This window comes from Hemicordylus capensis, chromosome 2, assembly GCF_027244095.1.
Source record: "Hemicordylus capensis ecotype Gifberg chromosome 2, rHemCap1.1.pri, whole genome shotgun sequence".
NCBI lineage: Eukaryota > Metazoa > Chordata > Lepidosauria > Squamata > Cordylidae > Hemicordylus > Hemicordylus capensis.
In genome coordinates, this window is record NC_069658.1 from 344,439,068 (window position 1) to 344,453,171 (window position 14,104).

Here is a 14,104-nt window from a genome sequence, read left to right on the forward strand (position 1 = left end):
TGATGTTCAGGTAGTACCCATGGGGGTGGAAGAAATGTCAAACAGGCATGCTCATCCCCAATCTGCCTAATATCCACACACTAGATATAATTTTTTCATAGGGCCATAAAAGCACAGAGCTCAATGAGCACAGACTTGATCAGTGCAATCTGTACACTGCAAAATCATAGCGTACAGATAATGTAAACTGGACATACACATGCAGGGCTCCATGCCTGCAGGCCTCTATGCAAATAGTATGCCCAGGACAACAAACATTGGGTGGGACATGCCAACACCACCCATGTTCCCCACTGCACATAGGATTTGAATGCTAGCATAGTGACAAAATTCATATTTTTCTTCTTTAATGTAAACAACTTCAGTGCAGTCAGGGAGTGTCATGTCATCCCATATTCTAATTTCAGTCATTGTTTTTCTACCAAACACACACAATGTATTTCCTAAAATCAAGTTGTCACATATTGGTATAAAATTATCTGATTATTTCTTCTTACTATTTTGAGTAAAAAGGTGTAATACAACATACTTACTAAAAAAATAAACCAGCGTGGTGTAGTGGTTAGAGTGCTGGACTAGGACCGAGGAGACCCGAGTTCAAATCCCCATTCAGCCATGATACTAGCTGGGTGACTCTGGGCCAATCACTTCTCTCTCAGCCTAACCTACTTCACAGGGTTGTTGTGAAAGAGAAACTCAAGTATGTAGTACACTGCTCTGGGCTCCTTGGAGGAAGAGCGGGATATAAATGTAATAATAATAATAATAATAATAATAATAAAAATAATACATATCAAGACATTAATCAACAGTTCACAGCAAAGTGATGCATATCAGTCTCCTTCATAAATATGATCTGATCCAAGTGATTCAGGTGAAAAGTGAATAAAGCATTAATCCATATAGGAATGGCTCCATTTCAGTAATAGTGTGAATAAACCCCCAGAGAAGACTTCATTCCTAGCAGCATGCTCCAGAGTCCAGATGAACAAGCAGGGAGAACACAGGGTGGATAATTCTGTAGGATTACCCCAGTGGAAATGTTGATAAATCCCCAATTACAAGACCTGCTCTAGGATGAAAAGAAATGCAGGATACAATACAATTACCAACCAACACATGCAAACCGTAATATCCATACCAAATAATTACAATAAGCAATTCTTAATCCTTTTGAATTCTAAGTCTGTGTTACCAACATGGTAAAATCCAGACAAGAAAATAACCCTCAAATATACCAAACACTACAAAAATCCATACCCATTTACAACATATTTATACTTTAAGATATTTCTCTGCAGAAAATGTATTCAACACAGCCATATAAAAACAAGATTTAGCCTATTTTAGATTAACAAGAGAATAATATTTTCTCATTATTGATCTTATTTAAATAATGTTGCAACATCTTGAAAGGACATAGATTTATTTATTTATTTTTAATCATAACTTTCAGGTTACGGGAAATATCTACGGTCTTGTGCCACAGAAAAAACCCCAACAAGTTTTAAAATAAAGATTTGACGTTAAGAAATATGACTCATGAACTCTCTCTACAAGAAGACAGGAAAGAAGAATTTTATCTAATTCACAATTGTTTATTATTCCACAGAATCTACCTTTTACTCCTATTTACAAGAATTGCTGGCTGAAATTTAGCGTTCCTAGGAGTCCAATAGAGTATTTTTTCCTAATAATTGCATAAACACACCAAACACACTTGCTTTTGTACTTAACCCCAAGAGATTTGCATTCTAATCCACCTGTTTATGCCTACATGTGTGTTCTACAGTCTCTATGGCCCAGCCACCTACCTGCATATAAACACAATTCCCGCCCCCATCTCATTACATTGGACATCATGGCTGTCGATCATTCCACCTAAAGCTCTTTCCTTTCTATTTCAGACATGGGCTTTCTACTGTGCCCTCATTGTCAGTTAGGCCTTTCAGCTACAGCAGTAGCACAAGCAAGCTTAAAACTATCAAGAAATCCAGATTCTATTTCCAAGAACCAAGTTTGGCCATATTGTGGCCTTTTACATTTCCACATTTAATTTAATGGTCTTTCAGGAAGTGATAGGGGTGTGTGTGTGTGTGTGTGTGTGTGTGTGTGTGTGTGTGTGTGTGTGAGAGAGAGAGAGAGAGAGAGAGAGAGAGAGAGAGAAACAGTTAGCCAATACAAGATTTCCTCTCCATGCTTATTTCAGACTATATTATACCAGAAGCGTGGAAGACTTCAGTTGCTGTTATGCTAGTTTCTTCTACTCCTGGCATTTTCTATTCACTGCTTTTAGTGCAAATGATAACAGAGGATTTTATGTATCTGTCCCCTGAGCAGAGCAAGATTGCAAGTTTTCAGAATCCTAGAACATTTACACATATAAATAAAAGGAGCCTTTCCCCCTCTTAATTCTCTTCGCCCCCACCTCTTGTCAACAAGCACTCCGGACGTCACTTCCTCCAGAACCTTCCCATAGCTTCCAGGAAGGTTCACCCACCCCTTCAAATGCAAAACATAGATCCTCTTTACTTTGCCAGGCCAAAAACTTTTTCTTCTTACCACAGTATATGGGCTCTTTATCATTCTTCCTTACCCGTACATGACACCATTTCTTTCATGAAAAGCAATGCCCTCCAGATCAATCATACTCGTGCCAAAACGCCAAATCAACATCAGGTATCAATAGTAAAATCTCCCTCTACACACCAGCTGTATAGCAGCAGCAGAGCCCTCTATTAAGCTGCTGTACATAACCACGGCTTCCTCCGAGTTTACTGGCCAGCCCTGTTTTTAATGCCTCCCCTGCACACAGACATACATATTTCTTTCACAATTCTTCACCCAACCGCCCCCCCCACGCCATAATGCATTCCACACACCTCAGAAACATAACCCCCCTTTGTCCAATACTCTTCTTCATCTCCCAGTATATTGAACTCCTCTCTCTCCTCGTTCCTTCCCCCTTCACAGAGCAGCAGCTCCCCGACTCTGCAGAGTAGTCAGGGTCTCTCTCCCTTGACTAGAAATAGAGTAACACTCGCTCCCCCCCCCCCCCAGGGCTCGAATACACCCCCAGCCTCGCTTAAGAGCTTCCCTCTGACAATATCTGCCGCCTTCCCCATCGCGCAACACTCTCTTCGTTCCCCGACACCCTAGACCCCCAGCCCGGGACAAAACAGATTTCCTTCCCACCCCGGGAGAGCAGCCATCTCTCTCTCCGCCTCCCCACCCGACCTCGAAGGAGCCGTACTCTCCGCCTCCCACCAGGCTGGTCCTCCGCCCCATAAGAACTGCTCCAGAATAGCGTCCTCCTCACCGTCTCCCCCCCCCCCCAGCCCCCTCCCCTTCGGCTGCCCACCTCCTCCGCCCCCTCCCGTCAGAAGCCTGCTTTCCTCGGGCCACGGCCATGGCCGCCCCCCACCCCAGTCTGCTCCTGCGAGGGGGGACGGGGGGCAGCCCCCCCCCCGCGCCTCAGCCCCCCTCCCTTTCCTCGGCTCTTCTTACCTGTAGCTGCAGCATCCCCGTCTCTGCACTGCCTGCCTGGCTCTTTGTTTCCTGCCGCGGGCCGGACGGGAGAGCTGCCTCCCCCCGCCTCCGCCTCCTCCTCCTTTTTCTCCTCCTCCGCCTCCTTCTCACACTCATTGAAAGCAAACAAGCATCATGGCGGCGGCAACGACGGCAGAGGTAGCGGCGAGGCCCGGCCCACATCGCTCGGCGATGCGTGCGGAGGCCGCCCACCCCCAGCCGCCATTGGACGGGAGGGCAAGCAGGGGGCGGGCTCCACTGGTTGCTGCTCCGGTGTGAGGGTCAACGGGGCTCTCAGGCGGGCCGCCACTCGGGGGTGCGGAAGGAGAAGCGGGCAAACAAGCGGGCAAGGGAAAAGGTGAAGAGTTGGGATGCAACCCGGCGCCGCTGCACCCAACGGGGGCCTGCTTATTTCAGAGGAGACGTGCATATGGGGGGCTGGGGGTGGGCCGAGCCGCCGGAGTTATCTAGGCCAGGCAGGGACGACCCAGCGCCCACCCCCTTGCATCGCTCGGGCGGCTCAGGTTGAGCGCTCTGCGTTCGAGTCGGGCTGCAAGCCTGTAATGTACGTACCTGGGAGGAAGCGCTCTCCGTGCGACTTGGCGAACAAACGTGCCCAGAATCAGATTGCTTCGAATTTGCAAAGGGGAAAAGAAGATGTTCGTTCGGGGTTGTGGGGGGGATGTGGAGGAAAATCAGGCCCCGGGCGGTCTCTAGCTATCGCTTGGGCAAAAAGTAATATTGATCTGTTTTACTCTTGGTAAGTATGTGGGGCGTTTTCAGTATTTAGAAGTATATTGAGTATATTTAGGTGCATGTTGTGGATTATCCGACCACTGCATCATCATGTCCAGAAAAGCTTCAACTGTTGAATGTCTGCCTATTGGTTAAAAAAATAGGTTAAATAAATAAATATTGGTTAGCTGTTAAAGGCACAGAAGAGCCCTGATCGATTTTTTTTTTTTAGAGGCGCAACCCAGCCGTTCGTTTAATAGAAAATTGAGGGCATGTAATGCTATAAACGCAAGATAATGGCCTTGTCATCTCCATCGAGTAATTGATGTAGTGGGCTTCTTCTCTCATCACCCATAAACCTGAAACGTATCCATGTTTAGATAGTATGTAATAATAAGAATATCATATAAAGGGTATTTCACCCAATTAAATGACCTCAATTTATATCTTAAGACTGCAGTCCAGACCCAGGAGTAAGTCACGTTGAACTTAGTGGGATTTGTTTCTGAATGAATTCATTATTCATACTGTCTGACTGTAAATTGTTACCAGAATGGGAAACTTTAAGAGAGGTTTGAAGAAGTTGATTAAGGTTTGAAAGAAGAGAGAGAGGACATTGGTGGTATATTTGTTGAAGATCTGCTGAAAGAAACGACTAATATTAAAGTGATTGAATTTGTGAGCGGTGAGTATGGGTATTTGAAGGCCTTTTTGATGGTAGATGGTTTGAGTGGTGGTATTAGTGGGAAACAGGCTTGTACATGTGGTTATTTGATATGGTGGGGATCTTGCTATGGCACAGCTCTAAGGGAGTGTATGTTCAGTTGTCAAGTGCAGAGGTTCAGGTAGAACAGTCTTGTTGGGAACAAAGTGACCAATTCCAAGTAGATTAAAAATCCTGATATAACTCACACTTTCCAGAGTAGGACACTTCTATGTTCAATATTGAGCTAGTTGACTGGTGAAATATTAAAACATTAACTTGTAATGCAACAGATAATTTTTTTGTAGCAGTTCAGTTATGAAGTTAGTTGAGCTATTTTAAGTCAAACATGACACGTGAACTAAATGATTGGTTTTAAAAGGCATGCATGGACATTATTCAAGTCAAAAAAGCTACGGGGGGGGGGGACTTGACAGAAAAACCCAGAAATGAAACGGCAATAACAACAGAAACACTTCTTCAGATACAAAAGTGTTTTGGAAAGTCACAACAGAGTGCCCACATTGTGACAATATTGTTGTTACTTTCAGCCCAACCTCATGTATAAATGTACTGAGCAGTATCTTTTGTGATACGAGTGAGACAGCAAGCCAGAGTAGTTTGTACAGGCCCACTTAGTCCAAAGTGAGGGGAGCTCATCCACAAAATTTGAGTAATGGTGAGAAGCAGTTAGATATACTTTAAAGTCAGAGAGTTGCATTGCAGCTCTGAAAATCTGGTAAACAAAAGGAAAGCCAGAATGTGGCCCCCCAAATAAATACATATATAAAGGATATTTAAGCCATTTGTGGTTTTTAAAAAATGCCATCTAGCTTTTTACTTTCTTCACAGAATCTGCACTATTCAGCATTTCATTGCTGACTTCTACTACAACAAATATTTCTATACCACTTATCAACAAAAGTTTCCAAAGCGGTTTACGTTAGGCAAGAACCAGTTCAGAGGCCCTTTTACAGGCCTCCGAGCCGGTTTGAAGGTCTGGCATTTCGGCGGTTCGAAGGCGGGGAAGATTACCTTTAAAGAGCAGGGAGGGTGGTCTTACCCCCTGTTTCCCTTGTCAGCGCTGTGTTGAAAAGTGTTCCCGTGGAGCGGCAGCGTACTTCCTTGCCGCCCCGGTGTGTGTCGGACTGGAAGTGCCTGGTGCATGTGCACACATTGTCCTGCTCCTTAAAGGTAAATCCCCCCCCCCCTTCAAACTGGCTGTCTCTGGTTCCATGCGCATCCCTACTTTACATAAATAAATAATTAAAAAAATAAGGTGGATCCTGACCCCAAGGGGCTCACAGTCTAAAAAGAAACACAAGATAGACACCAGCAACAGTCACTGAGGACATCTTCACCCTGAACAGTTAGAATGTTTGTGAATATTTATGACATCACAGCAATTCTCCCAGTGGCCATAAAGATCACAAGCAAGCCAGGTTTTATCCTATCGTGTATGCATAATACAAAATGTGTGATCTATAAAGAACAGGAAGGGCACATACTTCATGTACTAATTTACTCCTGGCTGTCAAGAATTCAGTCTCTAATTATCTTATTATTAAGAATATATAACTATTGCTTTTCAACAAAAAGTTGTCAGAGCAGTTTACTTAGCAAAAATAAAATTTAAAAGTATTGTATGTTAATTAGTATACTAGCTAGTCATTTGAGTCTTTCCCAAATGATATTCAGTCCACAGTAAATTCAGAAAAGTTATTTCTAAAATATTTTCCAAGCAGCTCACTGAGTGATTTCTATTTTCTTGTGAGGCTCAGCCATTTTAGTAGTTCCTTTTTGAACTCATTACAGAAGCTTAATACTCTACACACACATTTTTTCATATCCACTGTGTATAAGAGCTGTCAAGTTTTGCAGCCTCACAATACTTTACAGTATGCTAGGGAATTGTTACAAATATAAGCCCCAACATCACCACTAAATTATTGAACTTCTTACAGGAGGTAAATTTTATTCAGAGTTTTGAAAGTGGTTGAGTATATTATTTCAAGAAGGCATTTTCTAGCTGGATTATGTGGTTTAGTAGCAGAACAAACTGGGAAGAATGTCATGTGTATGTTTGTACTTATAGCTTGCAGACAATGCAGTGCTGTAATGTACAGTATTTCTTGTGCAAGTGTCCATTTGCACATTCATACACTTGACTGTCCCTGCATCAGTACCTGTCATCAATACCTTAATTAGGTATACATTCTGAGCAGATGGTTAATGGCAGTATTAGTTTTCTGGTGTGTGTTTTCTGGCAAATTGGAAACCCTAACAGAATGCTGTCTCTTTCTGCAATAGAATATCCTTTCATGGTAATATTGGAATATTTACACTAGGCATCTCTTTAGATTTATTTCAGGCCTGTATAAATAAGCACATAACCGGTCACTTTTAGCAAGTTAAAATTGTGTTTGTAATGGTGCAAACCATTAAAAAATAGTGATGTGGAATATAAATACTATAAGCTCTATGAAACAATTCTGAATAAAATGTTAGGAAGTGTGCTTATGCAATCAGAAAAACCCTGTGAAGGAAAAGAGTGGACAGCAGCTCTATCTACATTTCAGAAGGCAAACAGCAGTGTAGGTGGCTCAGATCTTGCATTGTGGAGATGTGGACATGTGGAGAGAGCTTACATTGTGGAGCATTTGGAGAGAGATTTGAGTAGGTATTTTACACTCTCATTGAAATACGTGGAACTTGGAAGTGTTTAAGTTTGACGAGATATTTTTTTCTAAAAAAGATCATGAAAATATATGTAATCTGTATAAATAAAAAACTTCAAGTGTTAGGTTGTATCCTAAGTTGCATGGGTGGAAGTTGCCCCCAAAAGAATATCCCCATCCCTTCCCCCCAGCATCTTCCTACAGCCCCTGAGAATTCACTTCTGAGGGTTGGGGAACCCTCTGGAGCAGAATGGCATTTAGAATGTCAGGCTGTTGAGGAAACAGTGGATCAGTTAAAATCTTTCCCTCTCCCCATGAATGAAGGCAGCTTCTGTTTACACAAAATCAGTTCGGGCCACAGCCCAATGTTTAAAAATCAAGATTGTTGGGTTAAATTTATAGTGAAAAGGTAACAGCAAGGGAATTAGCCAAGAAAAGGCAGGAGGAAAGTATGCCATGACAACAAAAACAACAACAAATATTTATATACAGCTCTTCAACAAGTTTACATAGAAAAATAAATAATACATAAATAAGGTTGTCCCCTGTCCCCAAAGGGCTCACAATCTAAAAACAAACATAAGGTAGACACCAACAATAGCCACTATAGGGATCCTGTGCTGGGGTTGGAAAAGGCCAGTTGCTCTCCCCCTTCTAAATATAAGAAAATCAGCACTTTAAAAGGTGCCTCTTTACCAACAATAAATTTTTGTAGGTCTCCACTTGTTAACATTATTTTCCAAATAATTTTTCTATATAGGAAAGATAAACTGTTCTTGATACTATATCTTTAAAGTATCACATTTATTGCATAATACAACATTTGAAAGATTTTAAACATTGTTAATTAAAACCTTTTATTCTTTGCAAACTGAATAATTTTGAGAGAACCTCTGTGGTATGGAGATTGTTTTTATCCTGTGAAATTATTTTAATTGTTTCACTCTGTGAATTGTTTTAATTGTTTTTATTTTGTATCAATTGTTTTTGCTGTTATATTGTAATTTGGATTGTGTACACCACCCAGAGATGTATATATCAGGCAGTATATAAATATAAATAAATAATTTTGTAAATGATTAACATGTTTTCCGGAAAGACATATCTCATTTTGTTCAAGTATAATTACAACATGGTACTCCTAGTTGCATTTTAAATGAAGTCCTAATATAGTAATACCAGTTCTGTATCTTTCCTACCGAACTTAGATTGTATATTCATTTCTTTTCTTATAAAAATTGAATGGAAATGTTTTTCATTTTAATATAAACATAGTGTTAAAAATAAACTACAGCTTGATGAAGAAAAGTGTGTTGGGGGGGGGGGTGGATTTGAAAGACTAGGATGCCCAGGGAATAATGCATCCTGATTTTTACTAATTTTGTTTTTATTAACAAATACTTAACAAAACTATGAAAAACTATGTGTTAAATAAATATAATTTCTAAAACAATAATTAACAAAGCTAGTCTAAGTTGAGTATGATGGACTGCTCGTATTAAGTTAAAAGGATTCATAATCATTGACATCCAGAGCAGTATCTCCAGAGATATAATTAAAATACTAGTCTTCAAACCATAGAGGTTCTCTCAAAATTATTCAGTCTTAAATAAGCTATGAATTTGACCAGTGTTATGGTTCCAGCTCTTACTCATTCATTTGGACTTGTAGATGCAGTTGAAGTCTTCCATTGTTTTGCTAACATTAATGTATCTGCTCCAAGTAAATAAAGTGTTCATTGGTTTTCTGGTATATGTTTCATGTGATTCAACAAAAGTAATTTTGAATTTGAAAAGTTACGGTGTTTGGAACATCACATTCAAGATGCTCACTACAATACTAACTATGCCCTCATTATTTCTAAAGTAATTGCAGAATTTTAAGGAACTGAGCAATGATTCTGAACATCTGGCATTGGTGATACCATGGCTTTTGTCTCAGCAGAAGTATGAAAGAATCCACTGTTAAAAATGACTTTGAATGTCAGCATACCCTTTGAATGTACTAGGAATGTACTAGGAATCATTTTGTGGAAAGGAACCCCAAACAGAGCATATGAAGCAGCAGCAGCTGCACCGGTAACCCAGAGGTGCTAGGATAGGGTCTCCTTAGTTATAGATGCAGATTTCAGCATATGTTTTTCCTGCCTCTCAACTGAAGTTATATTTCTGTTGACTTTGCAAAAATGCAATAAATACAAAATTCCACAAAACATTATTTATAACCAAGTGTTATCAATGGGTATTAATGCATAATTCAGGAAAAATATTGCACCTAACAAATCACAACATATTTTAAAAGGCTTTAAAATATGATACATATATGAAATATAGTGTGTTGCAAATTTCTGCGTATCAGTTCTCATCAATATGTTTGTCCCATATCTGGCCTAAGCTTTACCAGCAAACCAGAATTGCCAACCACCAATTCTGGCACATCCCCAAGACCCCAATCTGCATTTCCCATACAGCCCCTGACTCTTTTTAAGCCACTTGGTCTTGGAGCATGCCAAGAACCAATTCCTCTTCCCCTCAGAACCCCCAATTCTTTTTAAAGCCATTTGGGGCACAGGGTATGCTGACCACCAAGTCCTAATCTGCCCACACCCCCAGTCAGTCTCTCTCTTGCTCAATGTGTGCAGCATGCCAAGAACTAATTCCTGCCTGCAGCTCTGATCTCCCCACTGACCCCCGCCACCAAGTCCTGATTCTTCTTTAAGCCAGAGAGTGGACCAATAACCAGTCCCCACCTTCCACCACTCAGGCTTTTCCTTTCCATCCTGTTGTCCCTGCTTTGTCAAAAAGCAGGGAATGGGAGCCTACACTACCTGCTGCTCCATTCTTTTGGTTTTCAAAAGGCAGGGAGAGTGGGACTACTAGCAATAGACTACTAGGAATGAGTTTTGTTCTGGGTGACAGTATTTATTTATTTATTTATTTATTTATTTATTTATTTATTTATTAAAACATTTTTATACCACCCAAAACTTCTCTGTTGTAAACCGTCTCTGGGCGGTTTATAACAGAGTGATACTGAACATGCATTCAGAGTGGGGCCTTCCTAACTCAACCTGAGCGGACATCAGAAAACTTGTGAGCGTGCACACGCCTTAGAGGGAACAGTGACTACTAGATGGAGTAGTAGGAAGGAGGAGGATGAGCTCAAGTGATGGCTGCCTGTCGGACAGGAGGAGACGAGGTGAGGCACTGGCGGGGCATCCCTCCTTCAATCCACCACTGGAAGCCGCCATCTCACGAGGCCACATTGTTGGGCCAGTCCTGGTTTGTGCATGTGCATGTTTTTTTACAAGTAAATAGATTCTGAGAGTGGCACATTTTTATCTGTAAGCTTTTTGTAAAATGATACATTCATTACGTCTGCCTCAGTAGAGCTTTGAGATGAAAACCTTAAGCTGTTTCTGTCTTAATGACATGTAACAATTTGTAGTCTTGTGTTTAATAGATGTTTTACATCTAAAGGATATTTTAATAGTATGTTGTGACTTTTAACAAACCAGTTCTGTGCAATTTTATATGTTAACTCCTAAGCACAGTGTAGAATTTGTTGTTAGGGTTGATTTCCCTGAGATGTTTCTTCTTGACTAATGATAGCATTGGGGCAACTGGTGCAGAATAGCTGCTGCAAATGAGAAACTGAGCACAGCAACTCATAAGAGCTCATGCCATCAGTGGGCACTAAGCAGCTGTCCTCTTTACTGTGCTGATTCTGCTGTTGACTATTGGAATCACCTTGTGGTAACAGCATCACATTTTAGGACATCATTTGGTGACTATTATTAACATATGGAATTTTTCCGAGGCATGGGGAGGGCATCCTAACTTGATGGGTTGTCAATCCCGACATGCTTCAAGACAGGGCCAATCAGAACTGATTTCTGATATCACTATGCCAAGCCAGCCTCCATTATCCCAGTTCCAGTCCTGTCTTTGCTTCTGGACAGTTGCTTTTCGCCAGCCTTCCTCAGTAGGAGTTTTTTCGCTTTTCCTTCTTCTCTTCTTCTCTGTGTGCAGGGTGGGAAGGGAGTCGTTTATTCATCTTGCCTTCCTTCCTCTGTTTTTTCCTTTACCAAAAAAAAAAATCTTTAATTTACCGGATGGATCCCTCACACTGCGGCGATATGCTGCTAGGGGCTATGTCGGAGGGTGCTTTTTTGGAGGCTATCCCAGCCCCCCCTCCCGGGCCGTCTCTGGTCTCTATTCCGGCCGCTGTACCAGGGCCGGTTTCTGATGGCGCGGCAGCAGCCGCGACTGTGCAAAGCTCTGAGATGACTTCGCGCCTAGAGCTGGCTCCGCCGCGAAAAGCGGCAAAGAAAGCAAAGCATTTGAAGGAGCCAAAAGAAAAAGAAGCAGCTGGCCTCCGGCGGTGGTCCGCTAAGTGAGAGGCTGCAGCTGCAAGCAGTGCGGGCACAGTTGCCCCCTTCGGCATCCACCGATTCTCCCACCATTTCTCCGGCGGCCATTTTGGTGTCTTCTCCTGTGGCGGATTCTCGGAGTGTTCCGCCTAAAGATATGAGCTCACAGGGAGTGCTCTGTACAGGTGCGGCGGGAGATCTCGTTAAGGGGCCGCATGGGGAGCTACTCTCCCCTGGTGAGTTGCAGTGGCTGGGGGAATTCGTGACTAAAAAATGCATGGCTGTGGTGTCCCCTTTGTTAGAACGTGTAGTTTCTGTGCCACAAGCGCCACCTAGTGGCCCCATACCGACAGCGTCTCAGCCGCCGCCTCAGCCTTCAAATGTCCATAGGGGACGATCCTCTGCTTGCCCAGCTAGACGTTCCAGGCACCCTTCCTTTTCATCCTCTCTGGATTCCAGCCCTTTGCGGGCGGTCATACCCCCGGGAGAGCGCATTCATTCCACCCGTCCCTCTAAGAGGAGGCACCAAAAGAGAAAAAGGGTTTCTTCCTCAGACGAAGGGAATCCTGTAGTTCCCCCTCTCTCCTCTCAGATCCCCTCAGCACCCGCGGCGCCTATTGCGCCTTCCCGCCATACACCAGGGGCCCCCTCAGAGTCTAGTTCCTCTGATGCGGAAAAGGAGGAAGGGGAGTTGTCGGATGAACAACCCCCTCTCATGGAAAAACCTAGTACCACTAGGCTGTTCTCAGTTTCTGAATTTGAAGTCTTGTTGGCTAAAGCAAAATGGGCAATAAAAGACGTGACTCCTGATCAAGGGGCGCCTGACGTCTCAGGTTTAGACCAGGAGGTTTTCCCATCCACCTCCACAGCAGCAGCCACAGTTCCCTTCCCTAGCTTATTCAAGGAAGTTATGTTGGCTGAATGGGGGGCCCCCATTACTTCAAAGTCTGTCATTGCTTATCCCAAAAAATTGTATACCTTACCTGCAGACATTATGTTAGCTGTTCCCATTGTAGATGGACCTGTGGCGCAATTGGTGTCGGGCGCCTTGTTGAACAAGGAGGGCGATGAATTTCTGAAGACTCCTGAGGAGAAGAAAGCGGACCACCTTCTCAAGAAGGGACATGAAGCCTCTGCCACAGTCATCAGGGCAGCTGCTACAAATTCCATCTTTGCAAGGGCAACTATCTTGTGGGCTAAAGAGTTGATGAGTTTGGTTCCACCTGAGAACGTTAAGTTGCGCCAAGGTCTCTATAAACTAGCCAGGGCTTCCGCCTTGATTGCCGATTCGGGGCTTGATTGTCTCCAACACGCTTCCAGGGCCATGGCCGCTGGTGTAGCAGTAAGAAGGGGGTTTTGGTTAAAGCATTGGAAGGTTGACAATAAATCCAAAGTGGCCTTGGCAGCGACCCCTTTCCTGGGGGAAAGCTATTTGGGGAATCCCTAGAGCCCGTCCTAGTCGAAACTAGTGATAAGAAAAAAGCAATGCCCTCTGGGCGAGGGGACTCTAGTAGAGGCTATAAAGGTGGGTCCTTTTTTCACAGTTCCTTTCGTCCCTACAGGGTTTCTACGCGAGGTGACTTTTCCGGATACAGAGATGGCAACAGAGATAGAGATACCAGACCCTTCACTTTTCGTTTGTCCTGGAGAGCCCCTTGGTATGGCAGAGGACGGGGAAACAACAGAAATAGATCCTCCAACTTCAACGCTTCTTGTGACACTAAAAACCGTAAACAATGGCTGTGCCCCAGTGGGGGGTCGCCTTCTAGAGTTCTCGAATACATGGGCGCTTTCCACAACCGACCGGTGGGTGCTTCAGACTGTCACCCACGGTTATTTCATAGACTTTGTTTCCCTTCCTCCCGATTTTCTGTTCCTGACCCCTGCATCCAAAATCAGTTCCAAACGCACGCTGATGGTCCAAGCGATCAGCCACCTGTTGCAAATCCAGGCGATAGAGCCGGTTACGGAGTTGGAATCGGGTCAGGGAGTGTACTCCCTCCTCTTCCTCGTCCCCAAAAAGGACGATTCTTGGCGGGCGATTCTAGACCTGAAACGCTTGAACAGGTTCGTGAGGAAGAGAACCTT

General features: G+C 43.2%; 1 protein-coding gene across 7 annotated transcripts in view; it reads right to left on the reverse strand.

Moving 5' to 3' along the window:
- Window positions 1-3,768, reverse strand: part of CNOT6 (CCR4-NOT transcription complex subunit 6) — a 58,866-nt gene extending 55,098 nt beyond the window's left edge. For 2 of the 7 annotated variants that reach the window (XM_053292732.1, XM_053292727.1), the window contains exon 1: window positions 3,508-3,765. The gene's annotated coding sequence lies outside the window, so the exon portion shown is untranslated. Of the gene's footprint in view, window positions 1-2,882; window positions 3,022-3,507 lie in introns of those variants that run through there. The other 5 variants (XM_053292730.1, XM_053292731.1, XM_053292734.1 and 2 more) reach the window with 5 other exon arrangements.
- Window positions 3,769-14,104: the final 10,336 nt, after the last annotated feature.